General features: G+C 40.2%; 1 long non-coding RNA gene across 1 annotated transcript in view; it reads right to left on the reverse strand.

Moving 5' to 3' along the window:
• Positions 1 to 221: 221 nt before the first annotated feature.
• The window catches only part of LOC112459039, a 104,416-nt gene continuing 98,462 nt past the window's right edge, over positions 222 to 6,175 (reverse strand). The window contains exons 3-4 of the long non-coding RNA XR_003041265.1: positions 1,189 to 1,446; positions 222 to 449 (exon numbers count right to left, since the gene is read on the reverse strand). This is a non-coding gene — a long non-coding RNA (uncharacterized LOC112459039). The remainder of the gene's footprint in view (positions 450 to 1,188; positions 1,447 to 6,175) is intronic.

Genomic DNA, 6,175 nt, shown 5'->3' on the forward strand with positions numbered 1-6,175 from the left:
TTTTAATACAATCTGATTGTCTAAAAATAAATCTTTCGAACATCTTGACTTTACGAAAACTATACAGTTGATCGCCCTTACCGCCCCGAACATATGCGTACTTTCGCATAACACGCACGAGTATTTTGAGAACGTTGTGTTAAATAAATAAAAAAGTTAACTCGAGTACGACAGAAAAGTCGATGAAACTTTTCGTTTCCCCTTTTCCCACTCACCCTTGAGTTCCATGTCCGTGACCTGATTCGCTTTGTAAGTGGCCGTCTCCCTGCGGTCGCCGACGATGAAGTAAATATTGGTGTACTCCTCGTTGTCGTTGCTGCCGGTTCCGTTCCTCGCCTCGTGGTCCATGGCCACGCGGATAGTTTCGGCCTTGAACCGCCTACCGCTCCTCGTCGCTCGGCCTCGTTGATGCAGTTTTCGAGACTACCCGGCCTTGGTATTACGCGGGGCTGTCGGGGCACAAAGGTGAAAGACTTAGGCACGAAAACGTCGCCACTCGCATTAACAATGCTCTTCTGCCTGTTTGTCGTGCTTTTGTAACGCAAATATAGCGCTCGCTAGGCACGAAGAAGAAGCAATGTTACTTCGAGCACCAGTGTTCTCGCGCTCGTGATTATACGTTTCGTTACTATCCCCTTATTACGCAAAAATCGAAAGGATAAATGGATCAATAATATCTTAAGGTTGCTCGGTTTGAAGTTTGATGTATAATCAACGTAGTATTCCATCTTACACGAGATAATCTCTACACGCCAAACAAAATAAAAAATGATAACTTATCCGGGGATAACTTAATTTTTAAAAATATATCTCTTTCAACCACCTAACGTATCAATATTAGAAATATTTGTCAAACTAAAAACTTATCCGAATATAATTTAACTAAAAATGTGACACAAATTCTTTCAATCATCTAAAGTGTCAATTAAAGGAATATTTAACGAACTGGAAATTATCCAAAGGCAGAGTGTCGCTTTCGCGTAGAAAGATGGTAGATAGAACGTCAATTACTTAAAAATTATTTCTTTCAAGAAGATACTTCTGTTAAAAATAAAACGTCGCATATAAGTCGCAAAAATAATTAAGAGCTGAATATCAAAACAAAATTTTTCTTAATTAAAAAAGAGAAGAGGAAGAAATAGATGCACGGGTTAAGGACACTCTCGAGAAGTTTCAAGACCGTCTTACCTTTGGTCGGGTGTGGAGGGGTAGCAGCACCCTCGGCGAGCTCATCGTCGCATCGCCGGCCCGGCGGCGGCAACGACCGGGCCACCCTCGATTATCGCACCTATCGAGCTCGTGTCTGCTGTCACACGCGACACCTGCCGCTTGCTTCGGGATTGGACGTACCGGGAACTCGTCGACAACGACGACCGACGATGAGGTGCAAGCGTGGCCGACCGCTCGTCTAGTACCAGCCGGCACCGCGTTTCCTCATGTTCCATCCTGCAACAGAAGGATCAAGTATATGTTTAATTTCGGCAGTGGGAATGATATTGTATGCAACGCAATCAATCTTCATAAAATTTATGATAGAATAGGAAATAATCTGATTTCAACTGGGCGATTAGCGAAGAAGTTCCTTTTCTCCTTGCGCTTGTATAACTTATTTTGGAATTACGCTTAAGATCAAAATTATCTTCGACTTTGTTGGAAATTAAAATCAGAAGCGAATAGAATCAAATATTGTCCGTGGAGTTTTTCGGTAATTTTTCATCGGTGTACAAATTAGGGTAAAGACGTGTCGAAATTGCAGGTAAACATGCACATTACCAGAGCGGGATGCACACCTGCGTCAAGATACGAAATGTGTTTATTGCTTTTGACTTCGCGAAGCGAAAGTGTTCTGATTACAGGGTACGTCGCGGACTTTCCCCGACGACGGTACGCAAAGTACGGGTTGCGCTGTAACCGCTGCCGTGCCGGAAATATATATGTAGTTATGCACGAAGTGAAATGCATTTATCGTAAGAACTAGCAGCAAAATTCGAGAAATCACGTTGCGAGTCAAACGCTAAACGACTCGCTCCTTTTATTCGTCTAATAAAAATGAAAATTAAAAACACCGTGTTATATTACAGTACAGATTAATAGAGAGCGAAAAGTTTTTATAATTATTACATTCTTTTTCGTTTGGTTGACTCGTACTTTCTAGCGCGAAGAAGAATTTGAGAAAATCAGGAAACACAAAATTCACTCTCCTGCTTAAACGACTCCATCGAGTTTTCTTTGCTCAGAACAGCTCAGAACAGCTTTGCTCTTCCAACGACGCATTTCTATTCAGGATTAAAGAAAGCACTTTTACAATTCCGTCATGATGAGAGTGAAAAAAGTCACGAAAAATGCGCGACTTTTTTTAGACAGGGCGACGTTTCGGGGATAAATCGCCGTCGGAATACCATCACATATACGAAGACGGGGAGAGCTTTCGATTCTCGAGGAAAAAAATTTCCATCCCCTCGGTTGTCTTTATCTGCTTTCTCTCGTCGCTCCTGCCACGCCCAGGTAGAACTCGTGGGCGTGAGAAATTTACGATTTCTTTGCCCAAGGTCGCCGGTGGAAATTAGAAGCCGCGATATAGCCGGTGCCACCCTCGGCACTTACCACCCCGAATTACGTCAGGCGTCGCCTCGAAAGAGAAGAGCGATGCCATAAATTTATAACATCTTCGTGAATTTGCCGTGAGCATCATTCTTCATCATGCTGATATCACTACGAGATATTAAAACAGTTGGTATCGTCAGTATATACAAATATCGATTTTTCCATTAAGTATGCGTGCCAGAAGATTTCTATCGAAAATTCTAGGGGGGCGTGGTTCTTAATAATCTGAAATCAACATTTCTATGGCAAAAATGCAACGCTAATTTTAATCTGAAAAAAATTTAATCTAATTATAATTCGAAAGTTATATTAAATATTTTAAAGATATTGCATAACTTCAGACAGATAACAAATCGCAATTGCAAAATAAACCAAAATTTATTTAATCATTAAAATAAAATCACAAGGGTTCACTTTTAAGAAAGATAATTAGTCTTTAAGAACCACATGTTGATGTTTAACGCAGTTTAAGCAAATTATCGGTTAAGTTAAATTTGCTTGCAACCGTCTTCCATCCTCGAGTACCTCGAGGGTATGTACGAGGTAAAAAGACGTGGGATGGTCGAAAGGGAGTAATCATTCCTCAGCAAAGTGGCTAACTATGACGCGTAATATCCGCGTGACTTTAGACTTCAGCTTTCAGCAAATTTCTACTCTGTGAGACAAGCCGAGTCAGCGAAGAAAATCGTGGCGTCTAATTGGATCAGTATCGAATGCTTTTTCTCCCGCAGGAAGCGCAAAAAACAGACTAATAGTGACGTGTCACCAATTTCCGCACTGCTTGTTATTCTCTACAGTCGTGATAGTAATTTGCGATATAATGACATGTCGTTCATTAGGAGCGTCGAAAGTGTTATTTAATTAAACCAGCTCGAATATAATAAAAAATAGAGACGGTAAAAAACACCGAAACTATTCAAATCAAAATGATCGCATAAAAATTACGGTGAATTATTTCACAAACGTTTTAATTTATATACTTTCTCTTGAGTGCAATATTTTATGTAAAGATGGATTTTTATGTTTTTATGGCTCTATCAATGTATATTACATGTATCTATCAATATGTACAATGTACATTGTACGCATATATTTAACAAGCCTATTAAACAGAATCTTTTTTCCATAAATTTAATAATTTGAATAATGCACACAGGAAAGGGTTTAAATTAAAACTAACTTTTTTACATTAAAATTAAAGTACAGCGATTGTCATTGCACGAATAAACACTTCGGTTTGCATCTGAGCTCCTATCGTACGATATCGCATCACTTTCTTTATACGGTAATCTTTTCCAGCCGGTTGAAACCAGCTCGAATAAAAGCTCGACGGCGCGACGCCGACGTTCGTAACGTATCAAAGCTGAATAAAATCTGTCCGTGCAGCGGGGTGGGATCTGTCCTGACGCCGGCGGCCGTCATGACGATAATTGGATTGCACTAGTCAGTTTTATACGCGATAACGCCGCAAGACGCGCGGGGGAACATAATCGAATGAGATGCACCGGATATGCATTGACGGCGAGGTCGACGGAAAATGTCGCGAACGTCGAAAGACCGTAAACCAATCAGCATTCGTGATGGAGATTCGTGGGAAGTAACGCGTCGGTTGGACTGATCGTAAAGGATTTTTCGCGATTCCCTCGGAAGAGAGAAGCCGTCGTGATCGTTTCCTCGATAATTTACCGCGGCTGGGAGGAACTTTGAAACGTATAGTCGAGGAAGAGAAAGAAAGAAAGAGAAATTTGGTTATACGAATGAACACTCGCGCGTGTCCCACGCGTTCGGGGATTCTCCTAACGAAGGATTGTCACACGGTGAATGGTTCGCAGATTTGCATTCGAAAAGTTCGCTCGACGCTCTGCGGCCTATACTCGTCCGTTCTACTCGAAATTATGAAGCGCGATAATTGAAATGCCATGTCTTTTATTTATTCAGAGACGCGCAGTGGACTGCTATATTGTCACGTTTCTGCCGTGGAAGCTTTAATCGCTACGGGATTACTTTTATTGAATTTATATACTGTCCTTATTTTCCCCATGTTTTTGTTTTCCCTTCGGAAACACAGCACGTACGTACATACATACATGAATTGAAACGTCAACTTCTCGTTTATTTCTTTTTTTTTAGCTCGGATATAACCGATGTGTAGCCATCTCTTGATTCACGTTGCAGATTTTTTTTTAGAACGGATGTTGCGGTACGAATAGCACAAAGTAACGGAATATGAAAAAAAATCCACGAAGCGAATCCTCCTATTTAACTGAATGATTTTTTAGGGATTTTCAGCATGCGAGCGATAGAACCATGCATGAAATACATATACAACGTAAATACTTAAGAAATAGATGTACATTCTTGCGCGATATATATAAAAAAAATTATAATGTCAGACTATTTTTATGTTTTTTCTTGTTTATTATAGAAAAAAAGTAGAAATTAAAAATATTTTCTTCTCCTGGAACGATCGATTCTTTGACAAATGATCAAGCTAGCGTCCAGAGATCTGCAATTGTTTGCAGATTATATATCAACGGACATGCATTTCTCTTATCTCCTTTTTGATTACGCTTTCGTTTTTCAACCACGAGGTAGTGTGTCGCAGAAAAGCAAAATAGGCCGTAAATAGGTTATCAGGTGACATTAGTCGGAGCTGCGTAGCGTTATGCGATCAATCGGCTTTGAGGCATGCACACACAACCACGATGATTATTAATCCCGGCAAAGGGGGGTTTTACTGACGCAACGGGATTAAAACTCGATTCACCCGCACGTACGCAGCTGTCCCCTCGATGGCAAAGGATTGCATTGGATATTCATATGCGTCCTTTAAAATAAATACCAGGGACAGAGACGTCAAACGAAATTACATTTCTAACAATAACAGCGGCGATAAAAAAATTTTTTTTACGCCGCGCGCTTTGCATCCCGGTAATAACGAAATATTTTTATGCAAATGCACGTGGAAATCTGGTACGTACAGATCATTGTGATCAAAATTTGATTGATTATTTCCCTTGGTGATTCCAAATTTCATCCCGCGAATGGAGTTCCCAGTTCCAGTTTAATTTTGACCCGTGCCGTGGCACGTTTGTGGCGCGGTCGTGTAGCACGATCCTTTTTAATCTGTTTTCCATTTTCCAATTTTCGAGAATGCGGCTCGGTGTTTTACATGGCGCAATTGTTGCCAGTATGTCACGCCTGCGCCGTATTTGCGGCAAGTTACAATCGATAGCGTGTGTCGCGACCGAGTTTATCGAGAGATCAACGTGATGTACGTCGTTAAAAATGATCGACTTTCCACCCATTCACAAACAATTGCGATTTTTGCTGCTACAGATCCGCTGATGTTATTACGTTCTTTACAACTTGGACTAAACAATATATGTGTTAATAAAAATTTGGAATTATTCCATTACGCAACGTGCTTTTGAATTGAAAGCGCGATATTACTTAGGTTTTTATTTTAAAAAATCTACGAATAAGTAACTAAATAATGTAATAATTTCCTATTTGTTAATTTGTCAGATATTAAGTTACTTCTTCCAATTAAAATTAAATGTTGACTTGT

The sequence above is a fragment of the Temnothorax curvispinosus genome, unplaced genomic scaffold (assembly GCF_003070985.1).
Source record: "Temnothorax curvispinosus isolate PA1 unplaced genomic scaffold, ASM307098v1 QBEX01009448.1, whole genome shotgun sequence".
In the NCBI taxonomy this organism is placed as follows: domain Eukaryota; kingdom Metazoa; phylum Arthropoda; class Insecta; order Hymenoptera; family Formicidae; genus Temnothorax; species Temnothorax curvispinosus.